The 22,719-nt window shown below is 40.3% G+C and overlaps 1 long non-coding RNA gene across 4 annotated transcripts in view; it reads left to right on the forward strand.

Moving 5' to 3' along the window:
- Positions 1-2,876: 2,876 nt before the first annotated feature.
- Positions 2,877-22,719, forward strand: part of LOC112544200 (uncharacterized) — a 35,269-nt gene continuing 15,426 nt past the window's right edge. The window contains exons 1-2 of one of the 4 annotated variants that reach the window (XR_012901523.1): positions 2,877-2,991; positions 5,530-5,656. This is a non-coding gene — a long non-coding RNA (uncharacterized LOC112544200). Of the gene's footprint in view, positions 3,029-3,641; positions 3,739-4,017; positions 4,154-5,529; positions 5,657-22,719 lie in introns of those variants that run through there. The other 3 variants (XR_012901524.1, XR_012901525.1, XR_012901527.1) reach the window with 3 other exon arrangements.

Consider the following 22,719-nt stretch of genomic DNA (forward strand, 5'->3'; position numbering starts at 1 on the left):
ACATAGAATTTAACAATTCTATTTATGCAGTAACTTTTCAGAAAAAGCTACACTTTCAGGCAACTCCCATTTGTGATGAAGGATATTTAAATATGTTTCAATGAGATATTTTAAATAATCGGGGAAATTTCTAGTCCCATTGGCTTTATGCTCTGTTGAGTGAAATGATTTCCCGTGGTATTTGTGTGCTATCACTGAGAAACACTTGAAAATCTGACCCCAAGAAAATCACAACATATTATTTTGTTAAATTTCTTAAAGCAGAAAACTGAACAATCTCCTGTGTGGAATATAAGAGGAAATCATGTTCTCTTCTGTAACCATTCTTTTATGAACTGGTGACACTAGTACTAGAGCCTTTTGAATAATGGATTTTTAAATGGACAATTACTAAAAAAATTTAAAAAATGTTTGAGGTCTGTGACGGGGTGAACCGACCCCACACTGGCTTGGGAGGGATTAACCAGGCCTGCTGGTCTGAGAAGGCCTCTCCCTCACAGCCCTGATGGGCATGCTCCAACTGCAGGCCCAGCATAAAAGCCAGAGGAGCAGACCAGTTGGGCCTGACCACAGGAGAGGAAAAGGAGGTCCTGCCAGAACTCAGAAGCAGCTGCCCCCATTGGCCCAGCAGCTGCCACCACTGCAGCCATAGCCACAGCCACCACAGCCACAGCCACAGCCACAGCCACAGCAACAGCAGCCACTGCTGCAACAGCAATAACAACCACCCCTGCTGCAGCCACAGTGACCATAGCAAGCGGATGACCAGGAGAGCTTGTAAGCAGGAGGACGTAGGGAAGTAATACACTGGCTGGTGGGTCAGAGTAGTAAGAAGCCCAGAGCAGGGAGCTGGAGACCTCCTCGTGAGCTCAGCGTGTTTCAGGCAGATTTACCGCTGAGCCAGTGGTGGGAAACACCTAAAACTGACAATGCCCCGGGGTAGGGCCCATTAGAGAGAGAGGGTCCAGGCCCCTCTACCCTCCCACCTCCTTTGATCCCCACTGGGGAGGCAAACCAATCGTTATAAACTTGGCCACTGGGCCTTACTACCTGTCGACCAGGGTGAGATAGATTTGGCCTTACTGCTCCACAGACTGAGGGTATGTCTACACTACCCCCCTAGTTCGAACTAGGGGGGTAGTGTAGACATACCCTGAGGTACTAGAGTCTAGGACATTTTGGCTGTACCTATTGAGGGCACTACAAGTAGGCCGCCTTAACTCCCGGATGATAGAGGCTTGAGCCAGAGTCATAATGGGGGTGAGCCACTTTGCCTGGTCTCATAGCACGGACAGGCCACCCACCCCATGACAACGTGAAACAAAACTATTTTGAAAAATGCATGTAAATCAAAAAGAGAAAGTTTTGTTTTGGTTTTTGCTTGTTAAAAGTATAGTTGCTTGTTCAATAAAATTAAAAGGGATTTTTGAAGTGCACTAATTTAAAACCAAGAATATAAAAATGATTTGTATTGACTGTTTCAAAAAGTGTCATTTTGATTCTTTTAGAATTCTTTTTGCTTCAGCCAAAGCAAAATGAATTTGCAAAATGTTTTCAGTGTTGTCAACTCTGCCTTTTTTGCTAGAAAAAGTTTCAGATGAAAAATTTTGCCCTGCACTACTAATAACAGCAGGCATCTCCTGCCAGTAATATGATCAGTGAATATTGGATTTAGAACATAAGAAAAGAGATATGGCATGCAATAAAAACCACAAAAACACAAACTGTATCAGAGAAAATAGAAGGGAAAATCAAGGTCAATGAAGAGAAAACTAGAAGTGGAGAAAGCACTAAACAGTTCAGGGTTAGTGAACTAGTACTGTAGAGAAAAAGGATCAATAATGTAGATAGGGTGTGTGGGGGAGTAACATGTTTTACCTGTGTTTGGGAGCAGACATGAAACCCATTTGGCAATGAACATGGAAGAAGTATCTGGGGTTAGGAAAATTAGTTAGAAAAAAGAAAAATATCTCAAAGCACAAGAGAAGGTTATAAGGCAACAATGAAGAGAGAGACTTCTCTTTTTAAAGAGAAGTTAGATAATTTCATGGAGGTTAGGTCCATAAAAGGCTATTAACCAGGGGATAAAATGGTGTCCTTGGCCTCTGTTTGTCAGAGGCTGGAGAGGGATGGCAGGAGACAAATTGCTTGATCATTATCTTCGGTCCACCCTCTCTGGGGCACCTGGTGCTGGCCACTGTCGGCAGACAGGATACTGGGCTAGATGGACCTTTGGTCTGACCCAGTACAGCCGTTCTTATGTTCTGATGTTCTTATGACTTATATGTGAACATAGTATCAAAATATGGTTGACCATTGTGATTATGTGTGTGCAGGAAGTTTTCTTATACTTTTTTGTGGCATGGGAAAGGGCTACTTATAATAATATTCTTGATGAGCAGCAAACAGTATCTCTGGATATGTCTACACTACCCTCCTAGTTCGAACTAGGAGGGTAATGTATGCATAGCGCACTTGCTAATGAAGCCCGGGATTTGAATTTCCCGGGCTTCATTAGCAAGTGCGGTATGCATACATTACCCCGCTAGTTCGAACTAGCGGGGTAGTGTAGACATACCCTCTTTCATCTATTGCTCAAAGAGTTCAGTTATAGATGGGGATGGGTAACAAGGAGTAAGGTCAGTGGGACTATTCTCATCTTTCTCACTGTTCTGTTGAATAGGGCAGGTGCATTGAGGGGAGGAGTAATATATGTTGTCCAAAAGAGCAGTGCCAATTATTCACCCTGTGTGTGGATGGAGTAGGTCTGGGAGTGAGTGTGCCTTCCTTAAGGGTGTTGTTGCTATGCAACTCATCCAGAAGTCTTGTGACTATTACACGGCTAGCCTATCATGAGCCTGGTAAGTGACAAGGAGAGACAAGCAAGTCATTAAATGGAGAGAAGGGGAAAAGCAAGAGAGGTGAAGAATTGACTAAGAGAGATCAGAGAGACTCCACCTGCCTTACGAAACAAAGGAATACTGCTGTGAGGTAACTTCCAGTATTAGAACAATGTGATCATTGTAATGTAAGTGTTTTTATTTCACCATGAAGCTATGTTATAAGAAATACCATTTCTAAACAATGTTTCCCAAAATACACAATCTGGGGAATCTCAGAATCATTGTTCTACCCTCTTATTTCTGTGGCAAATAGATATATACAAGATTGCATCGTTTTCTGTCTTTTCTTCTTTTCTCTATACATTGAATTCTATTAAGAAGTATGTATTTATCCAGCATAGAAAACAAAAAAGTACATAACATAATTGTGCTTAAGTATACCTAAATATGTTCATATGGCTGATCTTCAGAATGGGACCATTTCACTGTGAACAAGGTATTTATATTTAGCCAGAGAAACAAGTCATGAGACTGTTTTATGATTGTGTGAATTTTAACCTCTCTTTAGTGATGTCTGTTTCTTTAGTTTCTTCTGTTTTCTCTTGAAGCCTGCACGCTCCCTGACATAACTTTCTTGTGTGACAAAGCAGGTAATGTTGAGTTCAAGACCTATTGATGGAAGTAGTTCTATTTCAACTTTTCCTTTCAACTACACCTCCATTGTGACATGCACAGGTTAGAATTTTGAAAAGGTTAAAATTCCAAGAAGCAGGGGTATTGTTTGTTTGTTTGTTTTAAAAGCAGTGAAGATTGCTTTTGAGCTTAAGGTGAAAAGGCTCCAGAAAAGGAGACTGATTTTTCTCAATTTGTATATCAAAAAATAATTCTGACATTGGTAAGACCTTGGCTCAAGACCCTATCTAGAGCTGGCATATATAAATGTATGACAACATAATACCAGAGGAACCCCCACTGATGCCAATAGGAAGGTTGTAGATAGAGCAGGGTAAACTATGGCATTAATGTAGTAACCAATTGTTATTTATCCATGGCCTCAATGTCACATTAATTATCACACAGTAGAGAAATATTCTCATTTTTGAAACACTGCTATTTCTGTCCTTTGTATTCATCTCTCTCTTATGTTTTTCTTACTTCCCTATATCAGGGTCTTCACTTATTTGTACTGTTTAAACTAAATATCTGATGTTACAACACAAGGAAGTTTTTCTTCACTCAGAGAGAGCACAGTCAATCTTCTGTGTTAACTCCTTGCCAGAGTATGTTGTGAAGACCAGGACTTTAACAAGGTAGAAAAAAGAACTAGATAAATTCATGGAGGTTAGGTCTATCAATGGCTGTTAACCAGGATGGGTAGGAATAGTGTTTCTAGCCTCTGTTTGTCAGAGGCTGGAAATGAATGATGAGAGAGGGATCATTTGATGATTCCCTTTTGTGTTCACTCCTTCTGGAGCATCTCGCATTGGCCATTGGCAGACAGCGGGATACTGGGCTAGATGGACCTTTGGTCTGACCCAATATGGCCATTTTTAAGTACTTTCGTCTGTTAGTTAAACATGCAGTTTTATATAAAGAAACTATAGTATTAGTGGCTTCATTTTCAGTTTAGATTAAGTTTAGATCTGTATCAATTAAGATACAGATACCAGCTAAAAAAACATAACCCACTGGTGGGCAATCTGTTGTGGCCCACTGGGGTTCCACCTGCAGCCTGTGGACCCCCTGTCTATTCCTCTACCTCTCATGACTCTTACGCACTGGGGCACTGGAGCCCAGCACTTCCTTGTTTCTCCCTTACTCTCCCAGCACTTTCAGGATAAATCACCTGATTTGCACTCCATCCCACTCTTCCCACTCCCTCCCAGAGCTACAAATACTACAAATCAACTGTTTGTGACATTTGAGCTCTGGGAGGGAGATGTAGTAGCAAGGATGAAGTGTGAGCAAATTCATGGTTCTCTGAAAGTTCTGGGAGGGTGGGGGAGAAGCAAGTTCAGGGCACTATTGCCTCAGTGCATGAGAGGAGTGCGGCAGAAGGAGGCAGAGAGGGGGAGCGTGTGAGCCACAGGCCGCCCACTGAGATGAATGAGATATACTCATACATACCACCTACTAATTGTGATTGCCCATCACTGACATAACCAGTTATAATCAATATGGGAGTGTCCACACATAAGATTGCAGTGAATCAATATATTCAAAATACTTTTAATCTGGGGCACTTTTATATTTAGTCAAGATTTGTATCATTCCTCCCTCTGCATTCCTTCTACGCAGCAACATTGGCTTCCCTTCATGCTTATGAGCTTTCCTCTAATCCTTCCCCTAGTTAAGTAATTGGGGAGTAGACACACAAGATCAGGGAAAGTTTTTCTCTCCACCTCAAACACCAGCAAATTCAACTAGAACAGCATCTAGGAATTAGTAATTTATGTATGCTAAAGTTTTAGTTCCAAGTATTTCTGCCTGCAGCAAAATGGGAACCAGGGAGAGAATCTTGATTCTTTATGTGACCTCAGACTGTTAGATTTTAGGACATTATACTAATTCTGTTTATTGAAGCTTGTGCATAAGTTAGATTATTGGGACACATGCTGTTTTCTTTAAGAAATGTCCAAGCAAAAAGGTGGGAAAACTTTCTATAAATTTCTGTTTTGCTTTGCAGCACAACGAGTGTCATAAATGTGGGGATACTTCTTTGATGCCATCAACTGACAACAGCATGAGTTAATTTACAAATTGTATTTTAACTGTATTTCATTGTGATCACGTCCAAAAGCTAAGAGCTGAAGGTGAGTTTCCACAATTTAAAAAGTAAAGTAAAATAGTAAAAAAATCACAAAAATTCTTACATTTGGATTAATATGCTCTGCTGCATTACTGCCTTGATAAGTTATATGAGGCACTCCTATTTCAAGACAAGGAACCAAATGAAGTGGAGTAAGGTGATTTCATTGGTGTTAGACCAAGGATTACATTAGCTCACAAAGAGTAGATTTTGTCCTTCTACTGAGCACAATAAAAATGTTTGCACAACAGAAAAAGAAATAGATGGTAAAAGATAACATGCATACTCGATGTTGATGGAATGAATGCTGTGCTTAATACACTGGAGAAATTATCCAATAACAGTTCACCCAAGTGAAAATATTGCCCCATTTTGCTACCAAGGTCAATGACAGTTTAGGTTATTGACTGTGTAAATGCTAAATACAAAAGTTAGAACCGTGCAGGGCTAGTCTAACTTGTGTATTCAACTTCTCAAGGCTTTTCAGATTTGTTTAGGCATTTGAATTCTTTCTCATTTATGCAACAGCCATCTTTTTTGTCCTTGCTCTCAATAAGCTTTTCAGCTTGTACCTCCTAAATGTTAAAGAATGAGTGTCCCTACCATACAGGGAAAATATAGTTAAGCATACATTCATATGGGCAAGCAACCTATATGACACAAAAATTAACACTTTTTAAAAAAATTGAGACACATATTTTGCATTTTTGTGTCAATATATGAAGCCATTTTTCATGTCATCCAATAAAATATCACTGATATCTTCTTATTGTCATTCTCATATTATGGGAAGGGCTTGTTTTAATATTATGGGGAGATATTTTAGCATAATTTAACTGGTTTATTTAATATTTTCAGAGGTAATTTTTTAACCAACTCCCTACCCCTACTGGAAGAGAATTGGAGCCCAGCCTACTTTGCCTGCAGCTATTTGGCTTGAATGGGGCTACTCCCCAAATAAGAATCTATTCAGTTTGAGCAAGGTTGGAAGATTCAGATCTTAGGAGTTTCATCAAGATCAAAGAGGGGGTTAATATCAGAACCAGGATCAGAAGGTAGAATCCCAGATTAATAGTTCCATGCGTAATTCACCGGGTGACATTCCTTCTCACTTTAAGTAAAGCTTGCTCATTTTACTGTTTCCTCTTCTACTTTTTCACTTCTATTTGATGGTTTATTTTCATCCTACTGTTAGGATTGTAAGCTATTATGATTGTAAGCTATTATGCCTAGCACAATGAGACTGATCTATGCCTGGGGCCCGAAGACAACACTGTATACTTAAGAAAATAGTAAGCAATACTCCTTGTGGACAAAAGCTACAGTAACTGCTCAGTGCAGGCATCAGTTCAGGTAGGTGGAAGCTTGCAACATTCCTACACACCATCAGTAGCAACCTTGGTTGCACCTTCACCTTAGTGTGGGGGTTCTATAGCCATAGGTTGCTATAACAGGTGTTGGTTAAGAGCTAATAAGAGAATGCTTTAGGACAAATAATACTGGAACAAATGGAACATGATTATTCATTTGCACATTTTACAAAAAGAACAAATTGTTTTGTTTGTTTTAAATGAAAACTGAGGTAATATCTTATACGTATAGGTCTTCCAGATCCATGGAGGACCTGATTCCACAGTAATTTAAATGTTCAAATATACTAATAAGTAGATGTAAATCTTTACAGTTGTGGCATGAAACACAATTAATAGATGGATGTAAAATAAGACTGGAGGGGCCTGTGAAAGGCTCGATTCTCCATGTACCCCAGTCAATCAAAGCTCTTTGATTCTCAGCTGCCCATTTCTGGAGCAACTTATATCAGCGGGGAAGTGGGGCAGTTCAAATTATGCTACTGGTGTTAGGTCCCTCAGAAACTTTACAACAGCGAAGAATCAATTACAATGGACTTGTGCTCTGCCATGCTTCTTCCTTTCCCTTCGTCTTCCAAACCTAGCTCCTTTATACCAAGGGCTGGGGTTAAAAGCACTTGAGGTTTATGGCACCTAAAGCTTCATCTAGGTGAGATTCCTCATAAATGGGGGAACTCTCCAATAGCAGTCTCTGGCCACTTTAGGTTCACTTTGTGAAGATGGAAGACTGGCCCTAATAATTATAATGATTCCCTCGTGCACCAAATTTAGCTTTCAGCTTCTTACCATCTCCAGTTAAATAGACTTCCATCCATCTCCATGTCTCAATCAATAAACTCCCAGAATTCTCTGCTGGGCAGTCCAGAACCTGCCCTGTTATTAGGGATCCCCCATCATGTGGGTGCTTTATATTTCTTCTGGCCTTTTACCAGGCTTTATTGCTCAAGCAAATACTCGTGCTACGTTTCCTCCTTGAACCTTCTAGTCTCTCTAGATCAAGAGTGTGACCAAAGCACTGTTTCTTCCTTTTTTTATGGCAAAAAGAAGACTCACTTGCTGACTCTGTGACCATAAAGCACTGGACACCATTGAAAAATTCAAAAATTTTCACCTTTCTTGGCATTTTTAAGGAAGTGCATTACTACTTTTTTATGGGGCTCAATTTTCCTGATTTTACCAAGGTTTTAATTGAAAATGGGGATACTTTAAGGCCTCTAAGTTCTTCACATAAATACTTCTTTTTTATGGTATACTCTTGTGCACTCCCAAAGGAGATGATCAACTATTTCTTTGAACCTTGCACATTCTGCATAATGCATCTTTATGTTTGTTTTGTTAGAAACAAATTCCTATTTAAGCCACAATAGCCAGTTGTTAATCTAAATAGAGTCATTTCATGAACTATCTCAGTGCATCAGAATACATGTAATTTCATCTCCCAGGGAAATTTCATGGAATATTTCCCCTTTTGCTTCTTTTTTCCATATTTCCTACCATTCCTCTCTCAACTCATTGTAATTAGTTTTTTGGAAACTAGTTTATCCAGAGGGATGTTTAAATAGATTTGCTCATGCTTGACAAACTATTTTCACCATTTTTTCTATCACTTCATTGATCACCAGGGAACTGAAAGGATCACCAAGCCTCTGGGCAATATGGGTATGTCTACACTACAGCACTAATTCGAACTAACTTAGTTCGAATTAGTTAATTCGAACTAAGCTAATTCGAATTAGCGCATCTAGACTTAAAAACTAGTTCTAATTAGCGTTTTGCTAATTCGAATTAGCATGTCCGCACTGAGTGGACCCTGAACTGAGGTTAAGGATGGCCGGAAGCAGTGCCGGCAGGGCATCAGATTAGGATTTAGAGTGTGGAGCTGCTGCCTCAGGCTAGCCGAGGGCTGTACTTAAAGGGACCCCACCCCCACCCCGGACAGACAGTTCTCAGGGGTTCCCCGCTTGCAAAGCAGTCCTGGCTTGGAGTGCCCTGAGTGCCCACACTCGGTGCATCACAGCACTCGGCCATCAGCCCGACTGCACTTGCCGCAGGCTGCCATCCGGAGGGCGGGTCAATCGGGGGGCTGCAGGAGATCTTCCACCCCGAGGAACCCGCAGAGCCACCCCAGTCCTCCCCATTGGGAGCTCGTACCCCATTCCTCCCTCACCTCCTTCCACTTACCCCTCCCTATACCCCCCTTCCTGATGTACAAAATAAAGGACACGTGTGTTCAAAAATAGAAACTCTCTTTATTGAACAAAACTCGGGGAGACTGGGAAAAGAAGGTGGGAGAGGGGAAGAGAGAGCGTGGGAGAGGGGAGGGCAACTAAAATGATCAGGGGTTTGGAACAGGTCCCATATGAAGAGAGGCTAAAGAGACTAGGGGTATGTCTATACTACCCTCCTATTTCGAAGTAGGAGGGTAATGTAGGCATACCACACTTGCAAATGAAGCCCGGAATTTGAATTTCCCGGGCTTCATTTGCATAAAGCTGGCCGACGCCATTTTTAAATGCCGGCAGTTCGAACCCCTATCAGATAATCAAATAGTCGTGGAATGAGGAGTACAGCTAGTTCGGATTAGGAAGCCTAATCCGAACTAGCTACTCCGTGCCGCGTGTAGCCGTGCGGCACGGGGTTCGAACTAGCCGGGATTTAAAAATGGCGGCGCCCAGCTTATGCAAATGAAGCCCGGGAAATTCAAATCCCAGGCTTCATTTGCAAGTGCAGTATGCCTATATTACCCTCCTACTTCAAAATAGGAGGGTAGTGTAGACATACCCTGGGACTTCTCAGCTTAGAAAAGAGGAGACTGAGGGGGAATATGATAGAGGTCTATAAAAGCATGAGTGGTGTGGAGAGGGTGCATGAAGAAAAGTTCTTCATTAGTTCCCATAATTGAAGGACACCAAATGAAATGAATGGGTAGCAGGCTAAAGGACACCAAATGAAATGAATGGGTAGCAGGCTTCAAACTAATAACAAAAAGTTCTTTATCACAAAGCAAAGAGTCAACCTGTGGAACTCCTTGCTGCAGGAGGCTGTGAAGGCTAGAACTAGAACAGAGTTTAAAGAGAAGTGAGATAAAGTGATGGAGGTTGGGTCCATGGAGTGCTATTAGCCAGGGGGTAGGAGTGGTGTCCCTGCCCGAAGTTTGTGGAAGGCTGGAGAGGGATGGCACGAGACAAATGGCTTGGTCACTGTCTTTGGTCCATCCCCTCCAGGGTACCTAGTGTTGGCCACTGTCAGCAGACAGGCTACTGGGCTAGATGGACCTTTGGTCTGACCTAGTACGGCCATTGTAAGCTCAGGGCTCAGGGTCGGGAGTCTCAGTGGACCACCTTGATTTTCATGCCAACCTGCTCCTGGGTGGCCAGGCTGGCAGCTATCCTGCTCTAGATGGCCGCTTTCCTGTGCCTACTGCGGAGGTTGTGGATGAGGTCCACGATGTCTGCACTAGACCAGGCAGGCGCCCGCCTCTTGCGGATCTGGGCAGGCTCCCGGGAGCCGCCAGCCTGGTCCCGGGAAGAGGCGGAGGGCTGGGTGGCAGTGGGTGGCCAGCTCGAGCCGTGCCAGGTGCAGGGTCTGCTGGCTGGGTGCTGGTAGGCTTGCACCTGGCACGGGCACCGTAGCCAGCCCGTGCCCCTTTAAGGGCTCCGGGGCTGGGAGGGGGGCAGAAGAGTTTCCCTGGTGTTTCCCAGAGTGGCCACCAGGGGCAAGCTGGGGAGGGCTAGCCTCCCACTAGTTCGAATTAAGTGGCTACACAGCCCTTAATTCGAACTAGTTAATTCGAACTAGGCGTTAGTCCTCATAAAATGAGGTTTACCTAGTTCAAATTAAGCGCACCGCTAGTTTGAATTAAGTTCAAACTAGCGGTTTGCATGTGTAGAGCCTATCAAAGTTAATTCAAACTAACGTCTGTTAGTTCAAATTAACTTTGTAGTGTAGACATATCCTATGAGTGTAGGTGGTGGTTCTGAACTCCTGGAAAGGGCAGGGTCTCAGGTAGAAGGGGTGGATCGGGGGCAGCCAGCCCTCAGCACTGCCCAAATTGCCCAGCATCCCCCTCCACTGGTCCTCAGAGCCAGATGGAACATGTGGAGCGGGGCTCTTGAGCATGCTGCAAGCATTCTAGTAGCAGTTCTAAAGGGTCCCGAGCTCCAGTTGCTGCCATAGTAATGGCAGCAGGGCTCAGAAGCCCTGGGCCCTTTTAAATCTCCAAATTGTGGAGCATCTTCCTCATTGACATCCATCCTTCCCCCCCATGCCATCAGCAGGCCTGTTACTTACTTATGAAACCTATAAGGTCTTATTTAGGCAGGAATGAATGGTATCACGGTAATTACACCCAACTGCATCAATGCAGTTGTTTTCTGCAATACTTTCTTAAGTATATAATTTCTACTTCCTGAAGTGCCATTTCTAAGAGCCAATAGCCCTGATAAGGCTCAGACAAGATGACCAATGAGCATACGTGTCTGACCCAATTTAAAGCCAACTTTACAGCTTAACTGAAAAAAAACACACACATTTGTATTGCCTTACAGGTTTCTTCATTCCAATCAAAGGAACAGAGGCCTTTTAAGCAAGTTGATTTTGCTTTTATACTTACCTTTAATATTTTCAAATATGATCCTTCCAAGAAAGCTTGCTATCAAAGGTAACACCTAAAAAATTGCAGCTGTTAAGTATGCTCATTTGCTGCCCATATAGTTACAACTTAATTTTCTTTTAGAAAATACTGTTCCCTTAGTTTTGCAAAGTCAGAATTTAAAACCCTGCATGTGGCCCCATTCTCAAGAATTCCTAAGTGCTTTGTTTGTTCATTTAGCAGATACTTCAGGATTGCTGATTTGGGCCCATATGGCATAGTTTTCAGCAAATGGGGTGATGCCTTTTCTTACACTCATCTCTTTTGGAAGATAATTCATTATGATGTTGAATAAGATAGGACTAATGTCACTCTCCTGTAGAGTGCCTTTTGTAAGCATCCATAGACTGAGGTAGGCTTTCCTTACTCAGATCTGTATCGTTCTTTTACTTAAGAAATACCTTATCCATCTACCTTGTCTCACATTTATATCCTTGTTAGACACTTTGTGACATCATATGAGATTTTTTCAGTACCTCAAAAAGTTATAATAAATTATTTACTTCTTATACTATTCTGTTGTTCAGTTTCTCTCCTAAGAATATAGTAAATCACACTCCTTTCCCTCCTAAGTTGACTCTCCCCTAAATATGAAAACAATCACAGTTACCATTTTTTCCCATGGTATGGTGGGGTCTGATTCACTCATTGCTAAGATGCTTCCTTGTGGCCACTCTGGGGATTTACTTACCACAGGTTTGACATCTCTTCTTGTGGTTTCTCCTCTCCCTTAATCCTGTCACTTATTTGGCAGTCTCTCTCATGCTGCATGAACTGCAGCATGAACTGCATCACTTTCTCCATCTGGCTTGGTCCTCCACCCAGTTCATTGTAATTTCCCCTGGTTGGAATATCAAAATCTGTGTAAACAAACCACATCAGGCATTCTCCACAGCCATTGCCTTATCCTTTAGCCCCCTCCCCCGGTGGCTCTTAGGGGAATACAGACCCTCCCACTACACTGGGTTCCAGTCTAGGGATCCTACAATCAGCAACCAAGGGTATGTGATCTCACCTTTGCTGCTGTTTTTCATAGGCTTCTATTTGCTGATTTCTCTCAACCATGAAAATGACTACTGACTCTCTCTTTCTCCTTGCAACCACTTTATGCATTATACTCTGTGGCTTTATACAAGTCCCCCCTCTTCCTGCCCAGGGAAGGTTCAGGTCCAGTTAGGATGGTATATCCAGCCTACACCTCACTTCAGCTAATTCTCACCAGTAGCCCCTTCACAGCCATTTTAACCCTTTCAGTGGTGGTGTGGGGGTAAATATTTCATTGTATATGGTTTAACCCAAATAAACTGTAAGGGCAATTGGCCTGAATGGATCAGATCTTGATTGCAGCCTGTATGGTTTTCTTACCAGAACAAAAACTGCATGCTTCCAGTTCATTGGTAAATTCTTTGTTTATGCTCATGTAATGGTACAATTTCATCCTCAGAATTCTTTCAGCCACTGGTTTAAGCATTTCAAAGCATATACAATCCTTGCCTGAAGTAGAATTTTTGCTGTTCATTATAGCTTTGAGACACTAGTCATTCCAAAGTTTCCATTTAAAATACTTTCATCATCATCCTTTCACCTCTTCACTATCTCATATCATAGTTTTATTTAGTGAATTGTGTTTTTCCTCTCAAAGATCTCTGCACTCAATTGTTACCATTACTAATTCCATGGAACATTTCTGTGAGAGTTTTCACTTTTTTTTTTACATTGGAGTATCTTAGGGTACGTCTATACTTGCTCCCTAGTTTGAGTTAGGGACGCAAATGTAGGCGACTGAAATATCGCACGCTTCAATAGCATGATCTCGCCGGTGCGTTACTTTGCTCAACAGCTGATTCGAAAGTGAAAGTGCATGCCAGGACGCATTAGTTCGAGCCAAAGGTATAGCTTATGTCATCATTGTTATCCCCACTATCTCTCATAACATCTCTTTCCGCTATTTTGTTGCTTTGTTATTTCTTTCCCATTATGGGCTACCTTTTTTCTTCCCTGTTTCCCTCTGATGTCTCCTAACAGCTTCCACATATGCTATGTCATTAATAATCACAGAGTTTTTTTCTCCTAGCTTGATTTACCATAGTATGTTCCCTGAATGCTCAACTAGGTTTTTGTTCACTACGGCTACACTTTAATTTTGTCTCTTACGTACAATTTCCATATGAGTATTCTTTGCCATACTAACTACACCTCATTTCTATTTACAATTATTTCCCACGTATCCAAACCTTCATCACCTGTAATATTTCCAAGGGAGAGGGATATATGGCTTATTTTAGAAAAATCTCCTATCTGCTACCTTACTATCATTCTTCCAAACAGAGACCTTTCTTTAAATATGACTAGGATGGCTATTGAGCAGCCTCCTTCTAATCTTTGCCTTCTTTCTGTATAGTCACAACTCAGGTCCTTCCCCATATAGCTTCATGTTTAATTAGCCTTGGCTTAGATGAAACCAGGTAGCAATATTGGTCTCTTTAGTTGCTGTTAATAATTGTAGGAAAAATTTGTGGTATCAGACTTACCACATTACAGTCAGATTTTACAATTGTTGCTTATATCAGTATTTACATCACCTCTGTAGTTGGCTCAATTCCTCTGTGTTTTTTAATATTGCTTATAGGTGATCAGGAATTGAAATGACCAGAATAATGTATATGTGCTATCCAGACACATATCTGTTTGTAACTGAACAAATGAAGACTTTCTGCAGTGTGGAACTAGGGGTACATCTAGACTACAAGCCTCTTTCAAAAAAGGCTTTTTTTGAAAGAATCTTTTGAAAAAACCTCTTTCGAAAGAGAGCGTCTAGACTGCAACCAGTTCTTTATAAAAAGTGAGCCTCTTTTTTGAAAGAGCACACAAGCAGTCTGGATGCTTTCTTTCAAAAAAGCCCGGTTTGCATTCAAGAATGCCTTAATTCAAAAGAGCGCTTTTGAAAAAAGGCGTTCTTCCTCATAAAGAGGTTTCCAACGGTTGAAAAAACCGCCACATTCTTTCGATTTAATTTCGAAAGAACGCAGCGGCAGTCTAGATGCAGGGGAAGGTTGGTTTTGGGGTTTTTTTTGAAAAAAGTCCTCTTAAAAAAACCCTCTGTAGTCTAGACACACCCATTGTACAAGTGAACTACAATACCACAATGCAGTTGGTAGCAATAAGTCATAAGGAACCATTGATTCAGGTTCTGTCTACACTGCAATTAGAAACCAGTGGCTGACTTTGGATTATGGGGCTTGGGCTAAGGGGATGTTTAACTGAAGACATTTTAACTAAGGGTGAATTTACACTGCACCTTTATTCCGGAATAATGGCCGTTATTCCAGAAAAACAATACTAGTGTCCACATAGCAATTACATTATTTTGAAAGAAAATTGAAATAATGAAAGGCTTTTTCTGATGTTGATATACCTCATTCCATGAAGAATAATGCCTATGCCGAAAAAACTCTTTCAGAAGAGGGTGTATGTGGATGCTCCAGTGCTGTTTGTCAAAATTGCTCCTCAACAGGGCCATTCTAAGTTATTCCTCCCCAGTGTCTCCTGGGACTCTAAATCAAGGTAGCTCATCCACATTAGGGGAGCCTGCCTCAGACTGATTTGGAGGCTTCCCTTTAAGATGGATGATCTATTTCGAAATAAGCTACTTTCAAAATAGCTTTTTCTGAAATAAGCTTTCAGTGTGGATGTGCCCTAAGACTGGAGCCCAGAGCCCCGTGAGGCAGGAGGGTTCTGGAGTTTGGGCTACAGTCAGAGCCAGAATGGCTGAACCACAATTAAGCAGCCCTTTGGTCTGAGTCCAACTCAGCTGGCATGGGCCAGGTTTGTGTGTCTAATTGCAGTGTAGACTCTCAAAGGCTACAACAAACAGGAAATAGTCATTTTTTTCTTCCAGAATAAAAGAACTAAACACTTAAACTGTATTACCATGGACTTGTTGCCATTTCTTTGTGCTGTTTCAGCAACACCAGGGGCGGAAAGGCACACAGGTTACAATGTCTATAACTTAACTTGTGCAGGAAGAAGGGGGCATAGTCAGATGATGGATGTTGTAAATTATAAGAGTGTTAGGAACAGTGTCGAACCTGCCTCAGAAACAGGGAGCTGCAAAAAGCCTCCTTCAGCTTTGCTGAGTCCTGTGTCTCCTTCTTTCTACTCTCTAGCAGATTAGTAAGGCGCAACAGAATCTGATAACAGTGCAACCATTTCTGAGGCAGGAATTGTTGGCTTGTGGTCATTTTAATGACTATGTATTTACATTGCACTAGTTAAAAGCAGAAATCATAAGAGGAGAAGCAGGTCTTTATTCACAGCATGGTATGTTGTGTCAGAGCAGAGCATCAGGAATTAATTTTGAAAAGTCTACTATCACAGAAATACACCTTGCTATTTAGATATGATGGCAATGAACAATAAGGATCTTGGTAGTCCTCCACTATAATAGGTGGGTTTCCATGCATAAGAAAATAAACTAATTAAGTTCTTCCTAAAGCAAAACTGTTTCTGCATTAACCAATATATAGTTGAAGGAGACGAGGGAGCTCACCATTTTACTGAATGGAAGAAATAGGTGACATTTCCCATAAGCTTCCAGATCCCTCCCTCTCTCCCTCCTAAAGGATCCTCTGGAAAAAATAGCAACCTGCAGGAAAGTCCTGTGCCTATGCTGTATTCCTGACCCTTAATTTTTTTGTATTATTTGGCTCTCATTTATATTAAGCGAACATTTGTGTCACACAAGTGATGGATGAGTGGAATATGAAAATACGCAGACACACACTTGTATTTTCTTCTCATGAAGGTGAATGCCTATCAACCTTCGTACCTTTCTAGACATCCCTCAACCGTGACAGTAACTCTCCTGTTGCCTTGGTCCCAAGATTTCTCAGAAAGAAGCTGACAATCACAGAGAATAGTACAAAATCACATAGCACAGTTTTGTTAGATATACACAAATGGTTTATTTTTGATATTTATACACAGTGCAGCATTCTCAGAACAAGAGATTTCTTATGCACATTCTAACATGTCTTTTTCGAAGGCATAATACTGCAGAAGTTTGTAGTTTAACTAGGAGATTTCCCTTTGTATAGATGAATCAACCCAGCTAGTACTACAGGTAATAATAATAATTATTGATTTAGGAGAGCTCTAGAAAATTCCATTATGATCAGAAAAAAACATTAAAGAACTAGGGCTGCTTTTTTCAGTTATGTGCTTGAAGTGGGCCAAGTGGTTCTTAGGAAGTTCAGAGATCTTACCTTATTCCTTGTAATCTGGGACCATGATGTAATTTGAAAGTATAAACCAGATCACACATTTTATTTAAAAGGACAAGCAAACAAATATGACATTAAATGACTATGTCCCTGAAGCTAAACTATTACCACTACACTACACTAATTAAGATTGAAAAGATATAATGATCAAACTGACATCACAATTGAAACTGAATCAAGAGATGAATGAGTTAACAATGATGTTGATTTAGATCACCGGTTTATTAAAGCATCAAGTTAATACTGCAGGTAATCAAATCAGCAGACTAAAATGACAATATCTTCATATTAATTGTGCATGAGGAGACTGAAGGAGGTGGCTGTTTGATTTTACTCTGTCTTGCTAAAAGATACTGTCTCAATAGTGAAATCAATTTAGTAGGTTTAAAAAGTGACTGTTCATTTTGGTTTATGACCCTAATGAAGGAAGATTGCACAGAGTAGTAAACTTTACCTAGTTAGATTTTTTGGATGCAAAGAAGCAAACTGGTTTCTTTATTCCATGACCTCAGGACAGTTTCCTCCTTCCTCCTTAAATCTAGCAGTTGTTATTATAACTAATAGTCCCCACTGCTACTGAACAATGTATACAGCTTCACCCTAGAAGCTATAAATAACACTAATTTAATGAAGGAGTCATTGTACTGATTAGATTGCTGTTGGCAGGGAGGGGTTAGTTTTGGTGAACTATTAATAGAGCCATTTCCCCCAAAGACATACACATACACCCATGCGTAATCCACACATTCCTTCTCTAGTTCAATAAGGAGGAAAAATCTCTCTCACTCTCTCTCTCACTCTCACTCTCTCCAGATAAACAACCAAAATAGGGGGAAATAAGTCATTTACAGTAGAAAAAGGAGTTTGAACGTCTTTTACTTTATGGTCTTCTTTTGTTAAAAAGTCTCAGAGGGGAAGCCATGTTAGTCTGTTACTTTAAAAACAATGAGTGGTCCTGTTTCACCTTAGAGACTAACAAAAATGCTCTTCCATTGTGTTCTTTGGTTCCCATATTTGCAGTGATTGGAACCAGGCCACAGAGTAGCTTTGTCAGTGTGTTAGATAATTGGGAAGGTCTCTCAAGCAAAAGCAGATAGGTCATATTGAAGTGAAGTCTGTACCTGTTCTTATGGACAGCTTGCTCAGGGAATTAAGAGAGTTACATTTCTCATATCTGGTCAGTGGATCAAGAGAGCCCAAAATGTTCTTGCTTTGTGTGTCCTTTTAGGAGACAGCTCCCACTTGTTCTCCTTTAGGCACCATCTTCATAGATTTGGGATTAAATAAATGGTCTGCTTGGTTTAATGACACTCAACATGGTTCAGGCTTGTCACAGGCCTAATGTCACCTGTGGAAGATCTCACTCAAGATGAGCAACATTTGAAGAGTTTGAGTGTGGCAACCATAAAATGTCTGTTTTGTCAACATTGCAAAATATGCCTTGTTTGAGCCCACTCAGCCTTCCCATCTGGGATAAATGGACATGCGGACCACTCTGAGATCCAACACGCATAATAGACTCCAGCTGTTTTCTTTAAAATAGCCTATGACTTAATAATATTCATGTTCTCCTGTGCATCCACTTAAATTCTCCTACTAGCCCATGATGTTTGCCACATCAGTCAAGCACAACTGGGGTATAGCATTGTCCCTGCAACAGTATACATGTATGACTTGCTCCAGTAACTTCTGACAGTAAAACAAAGGATTGTTTTTTCATCTTATCAATATAAATTCTAGTTTCTACAAGATGAACCTGGCATCCTTGGAACCTGACTGGTGCCAACCCAAAGACTTTGCCGAATCATAGGATATCAATATTGTTCAGTAACATTACCAACACCCCCTCTGCTTACTGGGCTCTTAGAAGATATTTAGGGGGTAAATTAGTGCTATATAGCAGCACAGAACCCTGATAGCCAGGGTTGATGGCTATAAACAAACTTCATACCATGAGAAACTTTGCCATATCCATGGTAAATAGACATCTGGCTAACTAAAATCATGCCAGACCATAAATGTCACTGGACCAGAGAGTGCTGGACTAGAGAGGTTCAAACTATATAAAACTAAGTTCATACCAGGTCCATTCTTCTTTAGGCTGCTCACACAAGCAATCCCATTGAAATGGATGGAACTATTTGTGTGAGTAAGGCTTGCTCACATGCCTAAGAATTGCAGAACTGACATTGAACAATAGCAAGTTTATCAGCTATGTCCTAGCTAATCATTCCTTGTACTATCAAAACTCCTGAAGAATTACTAAACTGTTGAAGACATTGGGAGTTTGGGTGCATAAGAAATGCAACCCCAGGAACATAGCAACATACAGTACTTTGCCATGTTCCCCTATGTAGAAATCATACTAAACTCTGTGGGAGTTTTGGTATATTGCCATTATGGTTTTGCTGCCATCTTGAGCTGCAATCCTCCAATGCACATGTGTAGCTCCATGGAGCCAATTTATTTTTATGTCAGTGTTGCTTATGTGCCTAAGCATGTATGTCAGTCTTTGCAGCATTGAGTTCTTGCCAAGCAAAGCTTCAACTGGTTCCCATAAACAAATTCCACAGATGTGGCTAAATAACTGTATTGTGAAGATATTATTACTGTGTTATATACTTCATTTTACTTGCTAGGTGCTCAGAACTATATCAATCTACAATTTCAGCAATAAAAAGACAAAGTTTCTAAAACAAGTACTTCAGCTATTTGATTTTCGTATTTTTATGTTTATTTCCTCTTTTCAGTACACTTTTATACTTTCATTTTATTTTTCCCTTACCCTGCTGTGTTTCAGTCTGATTCTTTCTCTTTTTCTGATATTAATGCTGTATATGTTCCCTTTGGACCCTCTTTTTATATCTGCCAAATGTCATTATTTCACTGCATTCTCAGAATGAGGTTAAACAATTATCTTTCTTTTTTTAAAGTGATTTGAAAATGTAGCTCCCTTAATTAAGAACATTCAGAAAAGAAAAAGTAAAAAGTGCACACAATCTTCTCCTGTTCTGTTTTTGTCTCTATGTAGTTTAATGTTTAGTTCTGCTCTTATAGAAGCTTTAATTCTACAAATGGAACATTCCTCTGATAGGTCCATAACCTATTAGAAATATAGCCATTTTTGGCAGCCCCTGAAAATCCACAAAGAGATCTCCTTTCCACACCCAGACATAAAAGGGAGAAAGATAGGGAAGTTTAGTTATGTAACAGCTGCCAATTACCTAACTGCATTTACTCATCATCCCTGGTCCCTAAACTCAGCTACCGCTCTGTGGTTGTGGTAGGGGGCAGAGTAGGACCATGGCTAAAGGGGTTGCACATCATTCCCTCCGTACTCTGTGAGGAATCTATAAGAATGTCAGTGCAGGAAAATTAGAGATTTTAAAACCATATCATCATCCTGCAAAAGGAAATGAAATAACTCCAAGGACAGGAACAAGAACTGAATACAGCAGTAGTCCTTAGAACAAGCATTGCATGCTGATATTGTGTTGAATGCAATTTCTATTCAGGAAGATCTGAGACAAGCACAAACATTGGCTTTTTCCATTTGCAGAATGTGTGTAAGAGGCAGGAGATAGACAGGGTATCATCCCTTGTATCTAATAAGATTTACTTTTGTCGCAAAATGCAATAATGGGCTCTATCCAGCCTTCAGATATTCAGTGAAGTATCTGATCTTCCGAACAAACAGTGATACATGGTACATATCAAAGGCAGGCTCACACCCTGAGTACTATCTAGTCAAAAATATCCATGGCCCCCAGGCTTTACATAGGCTACTCTCTCTTGAGAAAAAGTTATTTTGGGGGCAGGAGGATCCAATACCTACAACTCCATGCTGTTAAGATGCAGTTCTTAATATCAAAGTCTGACCCTTGTTTGGGTGAAAAGACTTGATACAGCTCTTGGGATGAGTATCACCTCTAAATGGGGCACAGAAAGGGGAATACTCAGTCGTTAGAATTTCCTGAAAACCACATTGTGGAAAACAGGAGAAATTTCAGACTGCTGCTGGACATGCCCTAATTTAGCCTATATTTGTCTCTCTGTTTACTTTAATTGTACATTTTGGCAGATCTGTTTTATTTTTTCAATAAAATCAAATAGATTTTTTTTCAAAGATGAATTTTGTGACATTTTGATTTACCTGGGACTACTGCCATGATTTTTTTCTGATAATTATATCTACAGAGTGCTGTGCAAAACATGTCTTGAGATGAAGGGTCCTTTGTGCTACTTCTCATAGAAAAGATGTGTAAGAAAAGAAAATAATTTCAAAACCCTCTTCAGATAAAGGCAGCAATGTATTCATAACATGAGCATATAGGCAACTATGAAATTGCCTGGATAGAAGATCTCTGTTGAAGGGAGTGTTCAGACAATTATAGTAGTAAAAAAATAGGTAAAAACTGATGAAGTCATTAAATTTTCAAAAGTTACAAATTATCCCGTAAAGCTTCACTGGCTGCAAATTAGCCTTTGCTATAGCCCTCTGCTAACAATCTATAGATCATTTTATTATTCATGAATTTTAGTAATTTCAGGACACCACAGGTCATCTTATGCTCATTTATTTGCTAAACACCTTGTGCTGGTCTGCCTTGGCTGAAAAATTGCTACTATTTACTTCCTGTGAGACAAGCAAGCAACAAAGTGGTGAATTTGGCCCCAGACATCCAGTATGCCAGGCAGCATATACATCTTGCTGTCAGGGAAATAAATGAGCCCTTAAATTGGCTACAAAGCTTTAAGAACTGAAATTTATATGTCTAGTTATCAAACAGAAAGTTCAGAACACCTGCCAATATGAGACATAATTGTGACAAACTGTTACATTTTACCTTCAACTTTTCAGCTTTAACACCACAACTTCAGTATGAAAATCTCACCTTCATATCCAGCCCCCATCCCACTAACATAAATAAATGGAAAAAAAACCAAATCTGTTATTTCTATTTGGTGGGATTTCTGTATGTATTCTAAATGTTGAGTTACCATTTATATATTGGGTCATATATCAGATGATGAGAAGTAAGTCCAAATTTACTGTGTGAAGAAACACAAACATCCACAAATTACCAGGAAGTGTTTGCTTCATTTAAATATCTGACCCGCTTACAAATTGTGCAGAGGGTTCTAATGAGAATGCCAAAAATGTTGAAAATGAGTATTTGGTCCTTTTCAAAATTTTCATCTCAATTACCCTTACTTACTCCCATGGAATAATACTGTTATTTAAAAAAAAAAAAAACCTAAACGCCTACACAAAGGAAGGCTTCTTTTGGCCACCGCAAATCCAGTGCACTAAAATTATTTACTGTATTTTTTGGATAATTTATGAACAGAAAAAAAATATAAAAAATAAACAAAGAAAACATCCCACAGTACTTTGCCCTGAAGCCCCTCCAGTGCCAAATTTATTACATCACTTCCCTTTCCTATTACAACATATGTTAGTTATTAACCAATGCTAATTAAAACCAAATTTTAGTGCCTGGATTGTATCTTCCAGGATGAACTCAGAGTTATTAAAGTCACACAATGCCTCATGGAGAACTTGGTCAGAGGGAAAACAACATGGCATTGTACAATATGTGTTTGCCTGAGGAGATTGGCATATAGGAGACAATGGATCCAAACCACAACTCTTTTAACTCCTATAACTCATATAAGGTTATATGCTATTACAGAAATGTAATATTATGTTTTATTTAATTGAGTCACATTGAAACATTCAAGTCCACCCCAACTAAGTGAA

The sequence above is a fragment of the Pelodiscus sinensis genome, chromosome 1 (assembly GCF_049634645.1).
Source record: "Pelodiscus sinensis isolate JC-2024 chromosome 1, ASM4963464v1, whole genome shotgun sequence".
NCBI lineage: Eukaryota > Metazoa > Chordata > Testudines > Trionychidae > Pelodiscus > Pelodiscus sinensis.